This window comes from Panulirus ornatus, chromosome 4 (assembly GCF_036320965.1).
Source record: "Panulirus ornatus isolate Po-2019 chromosome 4, ASM3632096v1, whole genome shotgun sequence".
Lineage (NCBI taxonomy): Eukaryota > Metazoa > Arthropoda > Malacostraca > Decapoda > Palinuridae > Panulirus > Panulirus ornatus.
This window is the reverse complement of record NC_092227.1, coordinates 39,205,347-39,227,837: the sequence shown is the minus strand read 5'-3', so window position 1 is coordinate 39,227,837 and position 22,491 is coordinate 39,205,347. Positions and strand designations below refer to the sequence as shown.

Here is a 22,491-nt window from a genome sequence, read left to right as displayed (position 1 = left end):
GCACATCCACCCTCCTGCGCACAACTCTATCCATAGCCCACGCCTCGCAACCATACAACATTGTTGGAACCACTATTCCTTCAAACATACCCAATTTTGCTTTCCGAGATAATGTTCTCGACTTCCACACATTCTTCAAGGCTCCCAGGATTTTCGCCCGCTCCATCACCCTATGATCCACTTCCACTTCCATGTTTCCATCACTGCCAGATCCACTTCCAGATATCTAAAACACTTTACTTCCTCCAGTTTTTCTCCATTCAAACTTACCTCCCAATTGACTTGACCCTCAACCCTACTGTACCTAATAACCTTGCGCTTATTCACATTTACTCTTAACTTTCTTCTTTCACACACTTTACCAAACTCAGTCGCCAGCTTCTGCAGTTTCTCACATGAATCAGCCACCAGCGCTGTATCATCAGCGAACAACAACTGACTCACTTCCCAAGCTCTCTCATCCACAACAGACTTCATACTTGCCCCTCTTTCCAAAACTCTTGCATTCACCTCCCTAACAACCCCATCCATAAACAAATTAAACAACCATGGAGACATCACACACCCCTGCCGCAAACCTACATTCACTGAGAACCAATCACTTTCCTCTCTTCCTACACGTACACATGCCTTACATCCTCGATAAAAACTTTTCACTGCTTCTAATAACTTGCCTCCCACACCATATATTCTTAATACCTTCCACAGAGCATCTCTATCAACTCTATCATATGCCTTCTCCAGATCCATAAATGCTACATACAAATCCATTTGCTTTTCTAAGTATTTCTCACATACATTCTTCAAAGCAAACACCTGATCCACACATCCTCTACCACTTCTGAAACCACACTGCTCTTCCCCAATCTGATGCTCTGTACATGCCTTCACCCTCTCAATCAATACCCTCCCATATAATTTACCAGGAATACTCAACAAACTTATACCTCTGAAATTTGAGCACTCACTCTTATCCCCTTTGCCTTTGTACAATGGCACTATGCATGCATTCCGCCAATCCTCAGGCACCTCACCATGAGTCATACATACATTAAATAACCTTACCAACCAGTTAATAATACAGTCACCCCCTTTTTTAATAAATTCCACTGCAATACCATCCAAACCTGCTGCCTTGCTGGCTTTCATCTTCCGTAAAGCTTTTACTACCTCTTCTCTGTTTACCAAATCATTTTCCCTAACCCTCTCACTTTGCACACCACCTCGACCAAAACACCCTATATCTGCCACTCTATCATCAAACACATTCAACAAACCTTCCAAATACTCACTCCATCTCTTTCTCACATCACCACTACTTTATCACCTCCCCATTTGCGCCCTTCACTGAAGTTCCCATTTGCTCCCTTGTCTTTTTTTTTTTCTTCTTTGTCGCTGTCTCCCGCATTTGCGAGGTAGCACAAGGAAACAGACAAAAGAAGTGGCCCAACCACCCCCATACAAATGTATATACATACGTCCACACACGCAAATATACATACCTACACAGCTTTCCATGGTTTACCGTAGACGCTTCACATGCCCTGATTCAATCCACTGACAGCACGTCAACCCTGGTATACCACATTGATCCAGTTCACTCTATTCCTTGCCCTCCTTTCACCCTCCTGCATGTTCAGGCCTCGATCACACAAAATCTTTTTCACTCCATCTTTCCACCTCCAATTTGGTCCCCCACTTCTCCTCGTTCCCTCCACCTCCGACACATATATCCTCTTGGTCAATCTTTCCTCACTCATTCTCTCCATGTGCCCAAACCATTTCAAAACACCCTCTTCTGCTCTCTCAACCACGCTCTTTTTATTTCCACACATCTCTCTTACCCTTACGTTACTTACTCCATCAAACCACCTCACAGCACACATTGTCCTCAAACATCTCATTTCCAGCACATCCATCCTCCTGCGCACAACTCTATCCATAGCCCACGCCTCGCAACCATACAACATTGTTGGAACCACTATTCCTTCAAACATACCCATTTTTGCTTTCCGAGATAATGTTCTCGACTTCCACACATTCTTCAAGGCTCCCAGGATTTTCGCCCGCTCCATCACCCTATGATCGACTTCCGCTTCCATAGTTCCATCCGCTGCCAGATTCACTCCCAGATATCTAAAACACTTTACTTCCTCCAGTTTTTCTCCATTCAAACTTATCTCCCAATTGACTTGACCCTCAACCCTACTGTACCTAATAACCATGCTCTTATTCACATTTACTCTTAACTTTCTTCTTTCACACACTTTACCAAACTCAGTCACCAGCTTCTGCAGTGTCTCACATGAATCAACCACCAGCGCTGTATCATCAGCGAACAACAACTGACTCACTTCCCAAGCTCTCTCATCCCCAACAGACTTCATACTAGCCCCTCTTTCCAAAACTCTTCCATTCACCTCCCTAACAACCCCATCCATAAACAAATTAAACAACCATGGAGACATCACACACCCTTGCCTCAAACCTACATTCACTGAGAACCAATCACTTTCCTCTCTTCCTACACATACACATGCCTTACATCCTCGATAAAAACTTTTCACTGCTTCTAACAACTTGCCTTCCACACCATATATTCTTAATACCTTCCACCGAGCATCTCTATCAACTCTATCATATGCCTTCTCCAGATCCATAAATGCTACATACAAATCCATTTCCTTTTCTAAGTATTTCTCACATACATTCTTCAAAGCAAACACCTGATCCACAAATCCTCTACCACTTCTGAAACCACACTGCTCTTCCCCAATCTGATGCTCTGTACATGCCTTCACCCTCTCAATCAATACCCTCCCATATAATTTACCAGGAATACTCAACAAACTTATACCTCTGTAATTTGAGCACTCACTCTTATCCCCTTTGCCTTTGTACAATGGCACTATGCACGCATTCCGCCAATCCTCAGGCTCCTTACCATGAGTCATACATACATTAAATAACCTTACCAACCAGTCAATAATACATTCACCCCCTTTTTTAATAAATTCCACGGCAATACCGTCCAAACCTGCTGCCTTGCCGTCTTTCATTTTCCGCAAAGCTTTTACTACCTCTTCTCTGTTTACCAAATCATTTTCCCTAACCCTCTCACTTTGCGCACCACCTCGACCAAAACACCCTATATCTGCCACTCTATCATCAAACACATTCAACAAACCTTCAAAATATTCACTCCATCTCCTTCTCACATCACCACTACTTGTTATCACCTCCCCATTTGCGCCCTTTACTGAAGTTCCCATTTGCTCCCTTGTGTTACGCACTTTATTTACTTCCTTCTAGAACATCTTTTTATTCTCCCTCAAATCTAATGATACTCTCTCACCCCAACTATCATTTTCCCCTCTTTTTCACCTCTTGCACCTTTCTCTTGACCTCCTGTCTCTTTCTTTTATACATCTCCCACTCAATTGCATTTTTTCCCTGCAAAAATTGTCCAAATGCTTCTCTCTTCTCTTTCACTAATAATCTTACTTCTTCATCCCACCACTCACTACCCTTTCTAATCAACCCACCTCCCACTCTTCTCATGCCACAAGCATCTTTTGCGCAATCCATCACTGATCCCATAAATACATCCCATTCCTCCCCCACTTCCCTTACTTCCATTGTTCTCACCTTTTTCCATTCTGTACTCAGTCGCTCCTGATACTTCCTCACACAAGTCTCCTTCCCAAGCTCACTTACTCTCACCACCCTCTTCACCCCAACATTCACTCTTCTTTTCTGAAAACCCATACAAATCTTCACCTTAGCCTCCACAAGATAATAATCAGACATCCCTCCAGTTGCACCTCTCAGCACGTTAACATCCAAAAGTCTCTCTTTCGCGCGCCTGTCAATTAACACGTAATCCAATAACGCTTTCTGGCCATCTCTCCTACTTACATATGTATACTTATGTATATCTCGCTTTTTAAACCAGGTATTCCCAATCACCAGTCCTTTTTCAGCACATAAATCTGCAAGCTCTTCACCATTTCCATTTACAACACTGAACACCCCATGTATACCAATTATTCCCTCAACTGCCACATTACTCACCTTTGCATTCAAATCACCCATCACTATAACCTGGTCTCGTGCATCAACACCACTAACACACTCATTCAGCTGCTCCCAAAACACTTGCCTTTCATGATCTTTCTTCTCATGCCCAGGTGCATATGCACCAATAATCACCCATCTCTCTCCATCAACTTTCAGTTTTACCCATATTAATCGAGAATTTACTTTCTTACATTCTATCACATACTCCCACAACTCCTGTTTCAGGAGTACTGCTACTCCTTCCCTTGCTCTTGTCCTCTCACTAACCCCTGAGTTTACTCCCCAGACATTCCCAAACTACTCTTCCCCTTTACCCTTGAGCTTCGTTTCACTCAGAGCCAAAACATCCAGGTTCCTTTCCTCAAACATACAACCTATCTCTCCTTTTTTCACATCTTGGTTACATCCACACACATTTAGACACCCCAGTCTGAGCCTTCGAGGAGGATGAGCACTCCCCGCGTGACTCCTTCTTTTGTTTCTCATTTTAGAAAGTTAAAAAAAATACAAGGAGGGGAGGATTTCTGGCCCCCCGCTCCCGTCCCCTGTAGTCGCCTTCTATGACACGCGAGGAATGCGTGGGAAGTATTCTTTCACCCCTATCCCCAGGGGTGATATATATATATATATATATATATATATATTTTTTTTTTTTATTATACTTTGTCGCTGTCTCCCGCGTTTGCAAGGTAGCGCAAGGAAACAGACGAAAGAAATGGCCCAACCCCCCCCCATACACATGTATATACATACGTCCACACACGCAAATATACATACCTACACAGCTTTCCATGGCTTACCCCAGACGCTTCACATGCCCTGCTTCAATCCACTGACAGCACGTCAACCCCGGTATACCACATCGCTCCAATTCACTCTATTCCTTGCCCTCCTTTCACCCTCCTGCATGCTCAGGCCCCGATCACACAAAATCTTTTTCACTCCATCTTTCCACCTCCAATTTGGTCTCCCTCTTTTCCTTGTTCCCTCCACCTCCGACACATATATCCTCTTGGTCAATCTTTCCTCACTCATCCTCTCCATGTGCCCAAACCACTTCAAAACACCCTCTTCTGCTCTCTCAACCACGCTCTTTTTATTTCCACACATCTCTCTTACCCTTACGTTACTCACTCGATCAAACCACCTCACACCACACATTGTCCTCAAACATCTCATTTCCAGCACATCCATCCTCCTGCGCACAACTCTATCCATAGCCCACGCCTCGCAACCATACAACATTGTTGGAACCACTATTCCTTCAAACATACCCATTTTTGCTTTCCGAGATAATGCTCTCGACTTCCACACATTCTTCAAGGCCCCCAGGATTTTCGCCCCCTCCCCCACCCTATGATCCACTTCCGCTTCCATGGTTCCATCCGCTGCCAGATCCACTCCCAGATATCTAAAACACTTCACTTCCTCCAGTTTTTCTCCATTCAAACTCACCTCCCAATTGACTTGACCCTCAACCCTACTGTACCTAATAACCTTGCCCTTATTCACATTTACTCTTAACTTTCTTCTTCCACACACTTTTCCAAACTCAGTCACCAGCTTCTGCAGTTTCTCACATGAATCAGCCACCAGCGCTGTATCATCAGCGAACAACAACTGACTCACTTCCCAAGCTCTCTCATCCCCAACAGACTTCATACTTGCCCCTCTTTCCAAAACTCTTGCATTCACCTCCCTAACAACCCCATCCATAAACAAATTAAACAACCATGGAGACATCACACACCCTTGCCTCAAACCTACATTCACTGAGAACCAATCACTTTCCTCTCTTCCTACACATACACATGCCTTACATCCTCGATAAAAACTTTTCACTGCTTCTAACAACTTGCCTTCCACACCATATATTCTTAATACCTTCCACCGAGCATCTCTATCAACTCTATCATATGCCTTCTCCAGATCCATAAATGCTACATACAAATCCATTTCCTTTTCTAAGTATTTCTGACATACATTCTTCAAAGCAAACACCTGATCCACAAATCCTCTACCACTTCTGAAACCACACTGCTCTTCCCCAATCTGATGCTCTGTACATGCCTTCACCCTCTCAATCAATACCCTCCCATATAATTTACCAGGAATACTCAACAAACTTATACCTCTGTAATTTGAGCACTCACTCTTATCCCCTTTGCCTTTGTACAATGGCACTATGCACGCATTCCGCCAATCCTCAGGCTCCTTACCATGAGTCATACATACATTAAATAACCTTACCAACCAGTCAATAATACATTCACCCCCTTTTTTAATAAATTCCACGGCAATACCATCCAAACCTGCTGCCTTGCCGTCTTTCATTTTCCGCAAAGCTTTTACTACCTCTTCTCTGTTTACCAAATCATTTTCCCTAACCCTCTCACTTTGCGCACCACCTCGACCAAAACACCCTATATCTGCCACTCTATCATCAAACACATTCAACAAACCTTCAAAATATTCACTCCATCTCCTTCTCACATCACCACTACTTGTTATCACCTCCCCATTTGCGCCCTTTACTGAAGTTCCCATTTGCTCCCTTGTGTTACGCACTTTATTTACTTCCTTCTAGAACATCTTTTTATTCTCCCTCAAATCTAATGATACTCTCTCACCCCAACTATCATTTTCCCCTCTTTTTCACCTCTTGCACCTTTCTCTTGACCTCCTGTCTCTTTCTTTTATACATCTCCCACTCAATTGCATTTTTTCCCTGCAAAAATTGTCCAAATGCTTCTCTCTTCTCTTTCACTAATAATCTTACTTCTTCATCCCACCACTCACTACCCTTTCTAATCAACCCACCTCCCACTCTTCTCATGCCACAAGCATCTTTTGCGCAATCCATCACTGATCCCATAAATACATCCCATTCCTCCCCCACTTCCCTTACTTCCATTGTTCTCACCTTTTTCCATTCTGTACTCAGTCGCTCCTGGTACTTCCTCACACAAGTCTCCTTCCCAAGCTCACTTACTCTCACCACCCTCTTCACCCCAACATTCACTCTTCTTTTCTGAAAACCCATACAAATCTTCACCTTAGCCTCCACAAGATAATGATCAGACATCCCTCCAGTTGCACCTCTCAGCACGTTAACATCCAAAAGTTTCTCTTTCGCGCGCCTGTCAATTAACACGTAATCCAATAACGCTTTCTGGCCATCTCTCCTACTTACATATGTATACTTATGTATATCTCGCTTTTTAAACCAGGTATTCCCAATCACCAGTCCTTTTTCAGCACATAAATCTGCAAGCTCTTCACCATTTCCATTTACAACACTGAACACCCCATGTATACCAATTATTCCCTCAACTGCCACATTACTCACCTTTGCATTCAAATCACCCATCACTATAACCTGGTCTCGTGCATCAACACCACTAACACACTCATTCAGCTGCTCCCAAAACACTTGCCTTTCATGATCTTTCTTCTCATGCCCAGGTGCATATGCACCAATAATCACCCATCTCTCTCCATCAACTTTCAGTTTTACCCATATTAATCGAGAATTTACTTTCTTACATTCTATCACATACTCCCACAACTCCTGTTTCAGGAGTACTGCTACTCCTTCCCTTGCTCTTGTCCTCTCACTAACCCCTGAGTTTACTCCCAAGACATTCCCAAACTACTCTTCCCCTTTACCCTTGAGCTTCGTTTCACTCAGAGCCAAAACATCCAGGTTCCTTTCCTCAAACATACAACCTATCTCCCCTTTTTTCACATCTTGGTTACATCCACACACATTTAGACACCCCAGTCTGAGCCTTCGAGGAGGATGAGCACTCCCCGCGTGACTCCTTCTTTTGTTTCTCATTTTAGAAAGTTAAAAAAAATACAAGGAGGGGAGGATTTCTGGCCCCCCGCTCCCGTCCCCTGTAGTCGCCTTCTATGACACGCGAGGAATGCGTGGGAAGTATTCTTTCACCCCTATCCCCAGGGATGATATATATATATATATATATATTTTTTTTTTTTATTATACTTTGTCGCTGTCTCCCGCGTTTGCAAGGTAGCGCAAGGAAACAGACGAAAGAAATGGCCCAACCCCCCCCATACACATGTATATACATACGTCCACACACGCAAATATACATACCTACACAGCTTTCCATGGCTTACCCCAGACGCTTCACATGCCCTGCTTCAATCCACTGACAGCACGTCAACCCCGGTATACCACATCGCTCCAATTCACTCTATTCCTTGCCCTCCTTTCACCCTCCTGCATGCTCAGGCCCCGATCACACAAAATCTTTTTCACTCCATCTTTCCACCTCCAATTTGGTCTCCCTCTTTTCCTTGTTCCCTCCACCTCCGACACATATATCCTCTTGGTCAATCTTTCCTCACTCATCCTCTCCATGTGCCCAAACCACTTCAAAACACCCTCTTCTGCTCTCTCAACCACGCTCTTTTTATTTCCACACATCTCTCTTACCCTTACGTCACTCACTCGATCAAACCACCTCACACCACACATTGTCCTCAAACATCTCATTTCCAGCACATCCATCCTCCTGCGCACAACTCTATCCATAGCCCACGCCTCGCAACCATACAACATTGTTGGAACCACTATTCCTTCAAACATACCCATTTTTGCTTTCCGAGATAATGCTCTCGACTTCCACACATTCTTCAAGGCCCCCAGGATTTTCGCCCCCTCCCCCACCCTATGATCCACTTCCGCTTCCATGGTTCCATCCGCTGCCAGATCCACTCCCAGATATCTAAAACACTTCACTTCCTCCAGTTTTTCTCCATTCAAACTCACCTCCCAATTGACTTGACCCTCAACCCTACTGTACCTAATAACCTTGCCCTTATTCACATTTACTCTTAACTTTCTTCTTCCACACACTTTTCCAAACTCAGTCACCAGCTTCTGCAGTTTCTCACATGAATCAGCCACCAGCGCTGTATCATCAGCGAACAACAACTGACTCACTTCCTAAGCTCTCTCATCCCCAACAGACTTCATACTTGCCCCTCTTTCCAAAACTCTTGCATTTACCTCCCTAACAACCCCATCCATAAACAAATTAAACAACCATGGAGACATCACACACCCCTGCCGCAAACCTACATTCACTGAGAACCAATCACTTTCCTCTCTTCCTACACGTACACATGCCTTACATCCTCGATAAAAACTTTTCACTGCTTCTAACAACTTTCCTCCCACACCATATATTCTTAATACCTTCCACAGAGCATCTCTATCAACTCTATCATATGCCTTCTCCAGATCCATAAATGCTACATACAAATCCATTTGCTTTTCTAAGTATTTCTGACATACATTCTTCAAAGCAAACACCTGATCCACACATCCTCTACCCCTTCTGAAACCACACTGCTCTTCCCCAATCTGATGCTCTGTACATGCCTTCACCCTCTCAATCAATACCCTCCCATATAATTTACCAGGAATACTCAACAAACTTATACTCTGTAATTTGAGCACTCACTCTTATCCCCTTTGCCTTTGTACAATGGCACTATGCACGCATTCCGCCAATCCTCAGGCACCTCACCATGAGTCATACATACATTGAATAACCTTACCAACCATATATATATATATATACATATACACATACATATACATACACACGCACATATACACACACACACACACACACACATATACATATATATACATATGAAAAATGTAAGAAATAATTTAGAAAACTGAAACTTCTAGCTTTAAATGAAATGAAAAAATGAATGTCACATAATGGTTCAACCTCTGGCTATGGAAAAGGGAAATGTATAATTTATTTACACAAACATCAGTAGTAGTTCTCATCAATTTAACCACTGTATCAATAAGCTTCAATGTCTAAGCTACATTTTTTCCAATTTCACTATTTTCTTGTCAAAGCACCATGTATGAAAACTATCACTCCAGTAACACAACTATAAACATTTACTTCCCCTTTAAAAAAGTTCTGGGGAATTCTGTCTCGATACACTGCGGGACACTCTACCACCTGGCGAGGTTTGTGTTGCAATGGTTCTTGATTCACAAATGTAGTAGCATCACTGGTGGGCGGAAGAACATTCTTGTAACCACAGCAAGGATCACAGTCCGTGCAACTCCATTATGATGGTTCTTCTCATGACGCGACGCTTAAGCTGTGACCATGGCTTCCCTGGGATCTTTACAACGTCCTGAAGCTTTATCCAATCACAAGTGCTGGGGAAATGCTCAACAGCAGCTAGGATGTGCCTGGGAAGGTGGCTGCGTATCAGCTCCGGCTTGTCTTACGCACTGTATTTACCTCCTTCCAGAACATCTTTTTATTTTCCCTAAAATTTAATGATACTCTCTCACCCCAACTCTCATTTGCCCTCTTTTTCACCTCTTGCACCTTTCTCTTGACCTCCTCTCTCTTTCTTTTATACATCTCCCACTCAATTGCATTTTTTCCCTGCAAAAATCGTCCAAATGCCTCTCTCTTCTCATTCACTAATAATCTTACTTCTTCATCCCACCACTCACTACCCTTTCTAATCAACCCACCTCCCACTCTTCTCATGCCACAAGCATCTTTTGCGCAATCCATCACTGATTCCCTAAATACATCCCATTCCTCCCCCATTCCCCTTACTTCCATTGTTCTCACCTTTTTCCATTCTGTACTCAGTCTCTCCTGGTACTTCCTCACACAAGTCTCCTTCCCAAGCTCACTTACTCTCACCACCCTCTTCACCCCAACATTCACTCTTCTTTTCTGAAAACCCATACAAATCTTCACCTTAGTCTCCACAAGATATATATATATATATATATATATATATATATATATATATATATATATATATATTTTTTTTTTTTTTTTTTGCTTTGTCGCTGTCTCCCGCGTTTGCGAGGTAGTGCAAGGAAACAGACGAAAGAAATGGCCCAACCCACCCCCATACACATGTATATACATACGTCCACACACGCAAATATACATACCTACACAGCTTTCCATGGTTTACCCCAGACGCTTCACATGCCTTGATTCAATCCACTGACAGCACGTCAACCCCGGTATACCACATCGCTCCAATTCACTCTATTCCTTGCCCTCCTTTCACCCTCCTGCATGTTCAGGCCCCGATCACACAAAATCTTTTTCACTCCATCTTTCCATCTCCAATTTGGTCTCCCTCTTCTCCTCGTTCCCTCCACCTCCGACACATAATATCCTCTTGGTCAATCTTTCCTCACTCATTCTCTCCATGTGACCAAACCATTTCAAAACACCCTCTTCTGCTCTCTCAACCACGCTCTTTTTATTTCCACACATCTCTCTTACCCTTATGTTACTTACTCGATCAAACCACCTCACACCACACATTGTCCTCAAACATCTCATTTCCAGCACATCCATCCTCCTGCGCACAACTCTATCCATAGTCCACGCCTCGCAACCATACAACATTGTTGGAACCACTCTTCCTTCAAACATACCCATTTTTGCTTTCCGAGATAATGTTCTCGACTTCCACACATTCTTCAAGGCTCCCAGAATTTTCGCTCCCTCCCCCACCCTATGATCCACTTCCGCTTTCATGTTTCCATCCGCTGCCAGATCCACTCCCAGATATCTAAAACACTTCACTTCCTCCAGTTTTTCGCCATTCAAACTCACCTCCCAATTGACTTGACCCTCAACCCTACTGTACCTAATAACCTTGCTCTTATTCACATTTACTCTTAACTTTCTTCTTTCACACACTTTACCAAACTCAGTCACCAGCTTCTGCAGTTTCTCACATGAATCAGCCACCAGCGCTGTATCATCAGCGAACAACAACTGACTCACTTCCCAAGCTCTCTCATCCCCAACAGACCTCATACTTGCCCCTCTTTCCAAAACTCTTGCATTTACCTCCCTAACAATCCCATCCATAAACAAATTAAACAACCATGGAGACATCACACACCCCTGCCGCAAACCTACATTCACTGAGAACCAATCACTTTCCTCTCTTCCTACACGTACACATGCCTTACATCCCCGATAAAAACTTTTCACTGCTTCTAACAACTTGCCTCCCACACCATATATTCTTAATACCTTCCACAGAGCATCTCTATCAACTCTATCATATGCCTTCTCCAGATCCATAAATGCTACATACAAATCCATTTGCTTTTCTAAGTATTTCTCAAATACATTCTTCAAAGCAAACACCTGATCCACACATCCTCTACCACTTCTGAAACCACACTTCTCTTCCCCAATCTGATGCTCTGTACATGCCTTCACCCTCTCAATCAATACCGTCCCATATAATTTGCCAGGAATACTCAACAAACTTATACCTCTGTAATTTGAGCACTCACTCTTATATATATATATATATATATATATATATATATATATATATATATAAGAGTGAGTGCTCAAATTACAGAGGTATAAGTTTGTTGAGTATTCCTGGCAAATTATATGGGACGGTATTGATTGAGAGGGTGAAGGCATGTACAGAGCATCAGATTGGGGAAGAGAAGTGTGGTTTCAGAAGTGGTAGAGGATGTGTGGATCAGGTGTTTGCTTTGAAGAATGTATTTGAGAAATACTTAGAAAAGCAAATGGATTTGTATGTAGCATTTATGGATCTGGAGAAGGCATATGATAGAGTTGATAGAGATGCTCTGTGGAAGGTATTAAGAATATATGGTGTGGGAGGCAAGTTGTTAGAAGCAGTGAAAAGTTTTTATCGGGGATGTAAGGCATGTGTACGTGTAGGAAGAGAGGAAAGTGATTGGTTCTCAGTGAATGTAGGTTTGCGGCAGGGGTGTGTGATGTCTCCATGGTTGTTTAATTTGTTTATGGATGGGATTGTTAGGGAGGTAAATGCAAGAGTTTTGGAAAGAGGGGCAAGTATGAGGTCTGTTGGGGATGAGAGAGCTTGGGAAGTGAGTCAGTTGTTGTTCGCTGATGATACAGCGCTGGTGGCTGATTCATGTGAGAAACTGCAGAAGCTGGTGACTGAGTTTGGTAAAGTGTGTGAAAGAAGAAAGTTAAGAGTAAATGTGAATAAGAGCAAGGTTATTAGGTACAGTAGGGTTGAGGGTCAAGTCAATTGGGAGGTGAGTTTGAATGGCGAAAAACTGGAGGAAGTGAAGTGTTTTAGATATCTGGGAGTGGATCTGGCAGCGGATGGAACCATGGAAGCGGAAGTGGATCATAGGGTGGGGGAGGGGGCGAAAATTCTGGGAGCCTTGAAGAATGTGTGGAAGTCGAGAACATTTTCTCGGAAAGCAAAAATGGGTATGTTTGAAGGAATAGTGGTTCCAACAATGTTGTATGGTTGCGAGGTGTGGGCCATGGATAGAGTTGTGCGCAGGAGGATGGATGTGCTGGAAATGAGATGTTTGAGGACAATGTGTGGTGTGAGGTGGTTTGATCGAGTAAGTAACGTAAGGGTAAGAGAGATGTGTGGAAATAAAAAGAGCGTGGTTGAGAGAGCAGAAGAGGGTGTTTTGAAATGGTTTGGGCACATGGAGAGAATGAGTAAGGAAAGATTGACCAAGAGGATATATGTGTCGGAGGTGGAGGGAACGAGGAGAAGAGGGAGACCAAATTGGAGGTGGAAAGATGGAGTGAAAAAGATTTTGTGTGATCGGGGCCTGAACATGCAGGAGGGTGAAAGGAGGGCAAGGAATAGAGTGAATTGGAGCGATGTGGTATACCGGGGGTGACGTGCTGTCAGTGGATTGAATCAAGGCATGTGAAGCGTCTGGGGTAAACCATGGAAAGCTATGTAGGTATATATATTTGCGTGTGTGGACGTATGTATATACATGTGTATGGGGGTGGGTTGGGCCATTTCTTTCGTCTGTTTCCTTGCGCTACCTCGCAAACGCGGGAGACAGCGACAAAGCAAAAAAAAAAAAATATATATATATCCCTGGGGATAGGGGAGAAAGAATACTTCCCACGCATTCCTTACATATCGTAGAAGGTGACTAAAGGGGACTGGAGCGGGGGACTGGAATCCCTCCCCTCCTTGTATTTTAACTTTCTAAAAGGGGAAACAGAAGAACGAGTCACGCGTGGAGTGCTCATCCTCCTCGAAGGCTCAGATTGGGGTGTCTAAATGTGTGTGGATTTAACAAAGATTAGAAAAAAGGAGAGATAGGTAGTATGTTTGAGGAAAGGAACCTGGAGGTTTGGCTCTGAGTGAAATGAAGCTCAAGGGTAAAGGGGAAGAGTGGTTTGGGAATGTCTTGGGAGTAAAGTCAGAGGTTAGTGAGAGGACAAGAGCAAGGGAAGGAGTAGCTGAAACAGTAGTGGTGGGAGTATTTGATAGAGTGTAAGAAAGTCAACTCTAGATTGATATGGGTAAAACTGAAAATGGATACAGAGAGATGGGTGATTATTGGTGAATATGCACCTGGGCATGAGAAGAAAGATCATGAGAGGCAAGTATTTTGGGAGCAACTGAGTGACTTTGTTAGTAGTTTTGATGCATGAGACCGGGTTATAGTGATGGGTAATTTGAATGCAAAGGTGAGTAATGTGGCTGTTGAGGGAATAATTGGGGTACATGGGGTGTTTAGTGTTGTAAATGGAAATGGTGAAGAGCTTGTAGATTTATGTGCTGGAGAAGGACTGGTGATTGGGAATACCTGCTTTAAAAAGAGAGATATACATAAGTATATGTATGTAAGTAGGAGAGATGGCCAGAGAGCCTTATCGGATTACGTGTTAATTGATAGGCACGTGAAAGAGAGTTTTGGATGTTAATGTGCTAAGAAGTGCAACTGGAGGGATGTCCTATCATTATCTTCTGGAGGTGAAGGTGAAGATTTGTAGAGGTTTTCAGAAAAGAAGAGAGAATGTTGGGGTGAAGAGAGTGGTGAGAGTAAGTGAGCTTGGGAAGGAGACTTGTGTGAGGAAGTACCTGGAGAGACTGAGTACAGAATGGAAAAAGGTGAGAACAAAGTATGTAAGGGGAGTGGACGAGGAATGGAATGTATTTAGGGAAGCAGTGATGACTTGCGCAAAAGATGCTTGTGGCATGAGAAGCATGGGAGTTGGGCAGATTACAAAGGGTAGTGAGTGGTGGGATGAAGAAGTAAGATTATTAGTGAAAGAGAAAAGAGAGGCATTTGGATGATTTTTGCAGGGAAATGATGCAAATGAATGGAAGATGTATAAAAGAAAGAGGCAGGAGGTCAAGAGAGAAGTACAAGAGGTGAAAAAAAGGGCTGCTGAGAGTTGGGGTGAGAGAGTATCATTAAATTTTAGGGAGAATAGAAAGATGTTTTGGAAGGAGGTAAATAAAATGCATAAGACAAGGGAACAAATGGGAACTTCAGTGAAGGGGGCTAATGGGGAGGATTGACAAGTAGTGGCGATGTGAGAAGGAGATGGAGTGAGTATCTTGAAGGCTTGTTGAATGTGTTTGATGATAGAGTAGCATGTATAGGGTGTTTTGGTTGAGGTGGTGTGCAAAGTGAGAGGGATAAGGAGAATGATTTGGTAAACAAAGAAGAGGTAGTAAAAGCTTTGTGGAAGATGAAACATGCAAGGCAGCAGGTTTGGATATTATTGCAGTGGAATTTATTAAAAAAGGGAGTGACTGTATTGTTGACTGGTTGGTAAGGTTGTTTAATGTATGTATGACTCATGGTGAGGTGCCTGAGGATTAGCAGAATGCTTGCATAGTGCCATTGTACAAAGGCAAAGGGGATAAAAGTGAGTGCTCAAATTACAGAGGTATAAGTTTGTTGAGTATTCCTGGGAAATTAAATGGGAGGCTGTTGATTGAGAGGGTGAAGGCATGTACAGAGCATCAGATTGGGGAAGAGCAGTGTGGTTTCAGAAGTGGTAGAGGAAGTGTGGATCAGGTTTTGGCTTTGAAGAATGTATTTGAGAAATACTTAGAAAAGCAAATGAATTTGTAAGTAGTATTTATGGATCTGGAGAAGGCATATGATAGAGTTGATAGAGATGCTCTGTGGGAGGTATTAAGAATGTATGGTATGGGGGCAAGTTGTTAGAAGCACTGAAAAGATTTTATCGAGGATGTAAGGCTTGTGTACGTGTAGGAAGAGAGGAGAGTGATTGGTTCTCAGTGAATGTTGGTTTGCGGCAGGGATGTGTGATGTCTCCATGGTTGTTTAATTTGTTTATGGATGGGGTTGTTAGGGACATGAATGCAAGAGGTTTGGAAAGAGGGGCAAGTATGTAGTCTGTTGTGGATGAGAGAGCTTGGGAAGTGAGTCAGTTGTTGTTCGCTGATGATACAGCGCTGGTGGCTGATTCGTTTGCGAAGCTGCAGAAGCTTGTGACTGAGTTTGGTAAAGTGTGTGAAAGAAGAAAGCTGAGAGTAAATGTGAATAAGAGCAAGGTTATTAGGTACAGTAGGGTTGAGGGACTAGTCAATTGGGAGGTAAGTTTGAAAGGAGAAAAACTGGAGAAAGTGAAGTCTTTTAGATATCTAGGAGTTGATTTGGCAGTGGATGGAACCATGGAAGCGGAAGTGAATTATGGGGTGGGGGAAGGGGTGAAAGTTCTGGGAGCATTGACGAATGTGTGGAAGTCGAGAACATTATCTCGGAAAGGAAAAATGGGTATGTTTGAAGGAATAGTGGTTCCAACTATGTTGTATGGTTGCGAGGTGTGGGCTGTAGATAGAGTTGTGCGGAGGAAGGTGGATGTGCTGGAAATGAGATGTTTGAGGACAGTATGTGGTGTGAGGTGGTTTGATTGAGTAAGTAATAGTAGGGTAAGAGATATGTGTGGTAATAAAAAGAGTGTGGTTGAGAGAGCAGAAGAGGGTGTTTTGAAATGGTTTGGCACATGGAGAGAATGAGTGACGAAAGATTGACTAAGAGGATATATATTTCAGAGGTGGAGGGAACGAGGAGAAGTGTGAGACCAAATTGGAGGTGGAAAGATGGAGTGAAAAAGATTTTGGGTGATCGAGGCCTGAGCATGCAGGAGTGTGAAAGGCATGCAAGGAATAGAGTGAATTGGAACGATGTGGTATACCGGGTTGACGTGCTGTCAGAGGATTGAACCAGGGCATGTGAAGCATCTGGGGTAAGCCATGGAAAGTTCTCTGGGGCCTGGATGTGGAAAGGGAGCTGTGGTTTTGGTGCATTATGCATGACAGCTAGAGACTGAGTGTGATCGAATGTGGCCTTTGTTGTCTTTTCCTAGCGCTACCTCATGCACATGCAGGGGGAAGGGATTGTTATTTCATGTGTGGCAGGGTGGCAAAGGGAATGAATAAAGGCAGATAGTATGAATTATGTACATGTGTGTGTATATATATGTGTACGTTGAGATGTATAGGTATGTATGTGTGCATGTGTGGACGTGTATGTATATACATGTGTATGTGGGTGGGTTGGGCCATTCTTTCGTCTGTTTCCTTGTGCTACCTCGCTAACGCGGGAGACAGCAACAAAGTAAAATGATTTTATATATTTCATGCCATCTTTCCACCTCTAATTTGGTCTCCCACTTCTCTTCATTCCCTCCACCTCTGACACATATATCCTCTTGGTCAAGCTTTCCTCACTCATTCTCTCCATGTGACCAAACGATTTCAAAACACCCTCTTTTGCTCTCTCAACCACACTCTTTTTATTATCACACATCTCTCTTATCACACATCTGCTCTTATTCACATTTACTCTCAGCTTTCTTCTTTCACACACTTTACCAAAGTCAGCGAACTACAACTGACTCACTTCCCAAGCTGTCTCATCCACAACAGACTGCATATTTCCCCCTGTTTCCAAAACTCTTGCATTCACCTCCCTAACAACCCTATCCATAAACAAATTAAACAACCATGGAGACATCACACACCCCTGCCACAAACCAACATTCACTGAGAACCAGTCACTTTCCTCTCTTCCTACACGTACACATGCCTTACATCCTCGATAAAAACTTTTCACTGCTTCTAACAACTTGCCTCCCACACCATATATTCTTAATACCTACCACAGAGCATCTCTATCAACTCTATTGTATGCATTCCCCAGATCAATAGATGCTACATACATTCCTCAAACCCAACACCTGATCCACACTTCCTCTACCACTTTTGAAACCACACTGCTCTTCCCCAATCTGATGGTCTGTACATGCCTTCACCCTGTCAGTCAATACTCTCCCATATAATTTCCCAGGAATACTCAACAAACTTATACCTCTGTAATTTGAGCATTCTCCTTTATCCCCTTTGCCTTTGTACAATGGCATTATGCAAGCCTTCCACCAATCCTCGGGCACCTCGCCATGAGTCATATATACATTAAATAACCTTACCAACCAGTCAACAGTACAGTCACCCCCTTTTTAATAAGTCCACTGCAATACCATCCAAACCCGCTGCTTGGCGGCTTTCATCTTCCACAAAGCTTTTACTACCTCTTCTCTGTTTACCAAATCATTCTCGTTAACCCTTTCAATTTGCACACCACCTCGACCAAAACACCCTATATCTGCTGCTCTGTCATCAAACACATTCAGCAAACCTTCAAAATACTCACTCCAACTCTTTCTCACATCACCACTACTTGTTAGCACCTCCCCATTACCCACCTTCACTGATGTTCCCAATCGGGAACATGCAGGAGGGTGAAAGGCATGTGAGGAATAGAGTGAATTGGAATGATGTGGTATACCGGGGACGATGTGCTTTCAATTGATTGAACCAGGGCATGTAGAACGTCTGGGGTAAACCATGGGAAGGTCTGTGGGCTCTCGATGTGGAAAGGTAGCTGTGGTTTCGATGGATCACACATGACAGCTAAAGACTGTGTGTGAATGAATGTGGCCTTTTCTGCTAGTTCCTGGCACTGCCTTGCTGGTGTGTGTGTGTGTGTGTGTGTGTGTGTGTGTGCTATTTTGTGTGTGACGGGGTGGTGACGGGAATGGATGAAGGCAGCAAATATGGAAATTTACATGTGTATATATGTATAGGTCTGTGTATGTATGTATACGTTGAAATGTAAAGTGTGTATATGTGCATGTGTAGGCATTTATGTGTATTCATATGTCTGTGGGGGGGTTGGGCCAATCCTCGTCCGTTTCCTTGCACTACCTCGCTAACATAGGAGATGACGGTTAAGTATAATAAGATATTAATAAATTATTTATTTATTTCTATTTATTATACTTGATTGCTGTTTCCCTCATCACCGAGGTAGTGCAAGGAAACCAGACGAAGAATGGCCCTGCCACCTACATACACATATATATACATAAATGCCCTTACACGCACATATACATACATATTCATTTCATTGTATATATACATATACATATTCATACTTGCTGCCTTCATCCATTCCCATCGCCACCCGGCCACATATGAAATAGCATCCCCCCCTCCACTGAGGTAGCGCTAGGTAAATACAAAAAAGGCCACATTCATTCACACTCAGTCTCTAGCTGTCATGTGTAATGTATCTATGTATGTCTATACATTAATGGATATGTATGTACTGGTACACCACCGATTTTCCGGCACTCTTGGTTCCAAAGACTTGTCGGATTATCCATTTTGCCGGACCAACCATGGTCACGTAATGATAATTCAACACACCTCTAGCCCACTTATTATACATCTCCCATGTGTCTAAAGTATACCATAGACTACTAGAAATTTGAATTAAACAAATACTAAATGTTTGAGCACCCTAAGATATTAAGTCTGTCCTTAGATTGTTTGAATCCAATGGTGTATGTAGGGTATGGCAGGAAGGGTAGGTGCCCTGGGCTCCACTTGAAGGGGGCACCAGTGGCATAATGGCGTCCTGGATCCAGACAATGATTTGGATCTTAAAGATTTAGATTTCTTGACCATGAAAACATATCTTTGGCATTTGGAATCACATTGATATCATTATTAGTTCAATTGCTATTCACAAAGATTGATATTTCCATAATGGTGTCCTGGATGCATACAATGATTTAGATTACTCCCAAAATCTAATAGATTGGTCCTTGTGTCATTTTGACTTTCCCTGAAAATTTCATCAGAATTTGTTCATACCTTTTGTTGAAAGTTGCTCAAAGACAAACAAACAAACACCTGTAAAAGCATAATCTCCTTGGCGTAGGTAATAGAAATAAAGAATATTTGTGTCATATGTTTGGACAGGTGCAGTTTCAGTGCTTGCCATAGATGCTATTTCCCATAGGTACGCCCCTGTTCGAGGCCTGTGGGGTCTTCGTCATCTTCTGTTGTTAGTGTTTTCCTAGGTGTGCATCGCCAGAATAATGCAGCTTCATATGCATTATACTCCTGCTCAGGACTGAGGTGCTCGTCAGCTAATGGTTTTGCAAATTCGTCCACATACTGGGCAGCTCCTTTGTGGTTTGCAGACCGCTTTTCTCCACACATTATATTCATGGAAATTCCATGACGCTACTTGAACCTTTGAAGCCATCCTTTACTATAGTCATGCTCATGTTGTGATTTAAGTTCTTTATGGAACAACTTAGCCCAGTCCATTATCATGCTACCTGACAAGTCCACTCCATCACTCCGAGGCTGTCGAAACCATTCCATCATCACTCTATCATGCTCAGTACTCTTACCATCTTTCATAGTTTTCTAATTGTTTTCCCTTTGCTTCTTTATATCATAAACAGTTGATGAACCAATACTGTACATGTCACACAGCTTACACACTGAAACACCACGGTCCATTTCTTTCAACAGATCTACTTTATCTCGGATTGATATGGACTGGTGTTAATGTTTGACACGACGACTGACACTCTCTTATGTCTTAGAAGCCATAACTAGGGTTAAAGTTAAGCAGAATAAGCTAGGAATCTCCCAGAATTGCAGTATCACCATGAGTAAGTGCAGTGTAGAGAATGTAAATAAGGGTGCCATAGCTACACACAATGCCATCTGTGGCCCCCAGTAAACTACTCTGGTGGGCACAGTAATTTCAAGTTCCCTTACATAATTTTGTCTGGAGTAAAAGCGGTACCGAACCATCAGTTACCGGAAAATTGGTGGTGTGCCTGTATTTGTGTATTTGGTGATATATGTATATATATATATATATATATATATATATATATATATATATATATATATATATATATATATTTTTGCCGCTGTCTCCCGCGTTTGCGAGGTAGCGCAAGGAAACAGACGAAAGAAATGGCCCAACCCACCCCCATACACATGTATATACATACGTCCACACACGCAAATATACATACCTACACAGCTTTCCATGGTTTACCCCAGACGCTTCACATGCCCTGATTCAATCCACTGACAGCACGTCAACCCCGGTATACCACATCGATCCAATTCACTCTATTCCTTGCCCTCCTTTCACCCTCCTGCATGTTCAGGCCCCGATCACACAAAATCTTTTTTACTCCATCTTTCCACCTCCAATTTGGTCTCCCACTTCTCCTCGTTCCCTCCACCTCCAACACATATATCCTCTTGGTCAATCTTTCCTCACTCATTCTCTCCATGTGCCCAAACCATTTCAAAACACCCTCTTCTGCTCTCTCAACCACGCTCTTTTTATTTCCACACATCTCTCTTACCCTTACGTTACTTACTCGATCAAACCACCTCACACCACACATTGTCCTCAAACATCTCATTTCCAGCACATCCATCCTCCTGCGCACAACTCTATTCATAGCCCACGCCTCGCAACCATACAACATTGTTGGAACCACTATTCCTTCAAACATACCCATTTTTGCTTTCCGAGATAATGTTCTCGACTTCCACACATTCTTCAAGGCTCCCAGAATTTTCGCCCCCTCCCCCACCCTATGATCCACTTCCGCTTCCATGGTTCCATCCGCTGCCAGATCCACTCCCAGATATCTAAAACACTTTACTTCCTCCAGTTTTTCTCCATTCAAACTTACCTCCCAATTGACTTGACCCTCAACCCTACTGTACCTAATAACCTTGCTCTTATTCACATTTACTCTTAACTTTCTTCTTTCACACACTTTACCAAACTCAGTCACCAGCTTCTGCAGTTTCTCACATGAATCAGCCACCAGCGCTGTATCATCAGCGAACAACAACTGACTCACTTCCCAAGCTCTCTCATTCCCAACAGACTTCATACTTGCCCCTCTTTCCAAAACTCTTGCATTCACCTCCCTAACAACCCCATCCATAAACAAATTAAACAACCATGGAGACATCACACACCCCTGCCACAAACCTACATTCACTGAGAACCAATCACTTTCCTCTCTTCCTACACGTACACATGCCTTACATCCTCGATAAAAACTTTTCTCTGCTTCTAACAACTTGCCTCCCACACCATATATTCTTAATACATTCCACAGAGCATCTCTATCAGCTCTATCGTATGCCTTCTCCAGATCCATAAAT

The 22,491-nt window shown here is 43.0% G+C and overlaps 1 protein-coding gene across 1 annotated transcript in view; it reads left to right on the top strand.

Moving 5' to 3' along the window:
• The window catches only part of mei-9 (DNA repair endonuclease XPF mei-9), a 739,294-nt gene that overhangs the window by 548,372 nt on the left and 168,431 nt on the right, over positions 1–22,491 (top strand). The gene's annotated exons all lie outside the window — the stretch shown is intronic.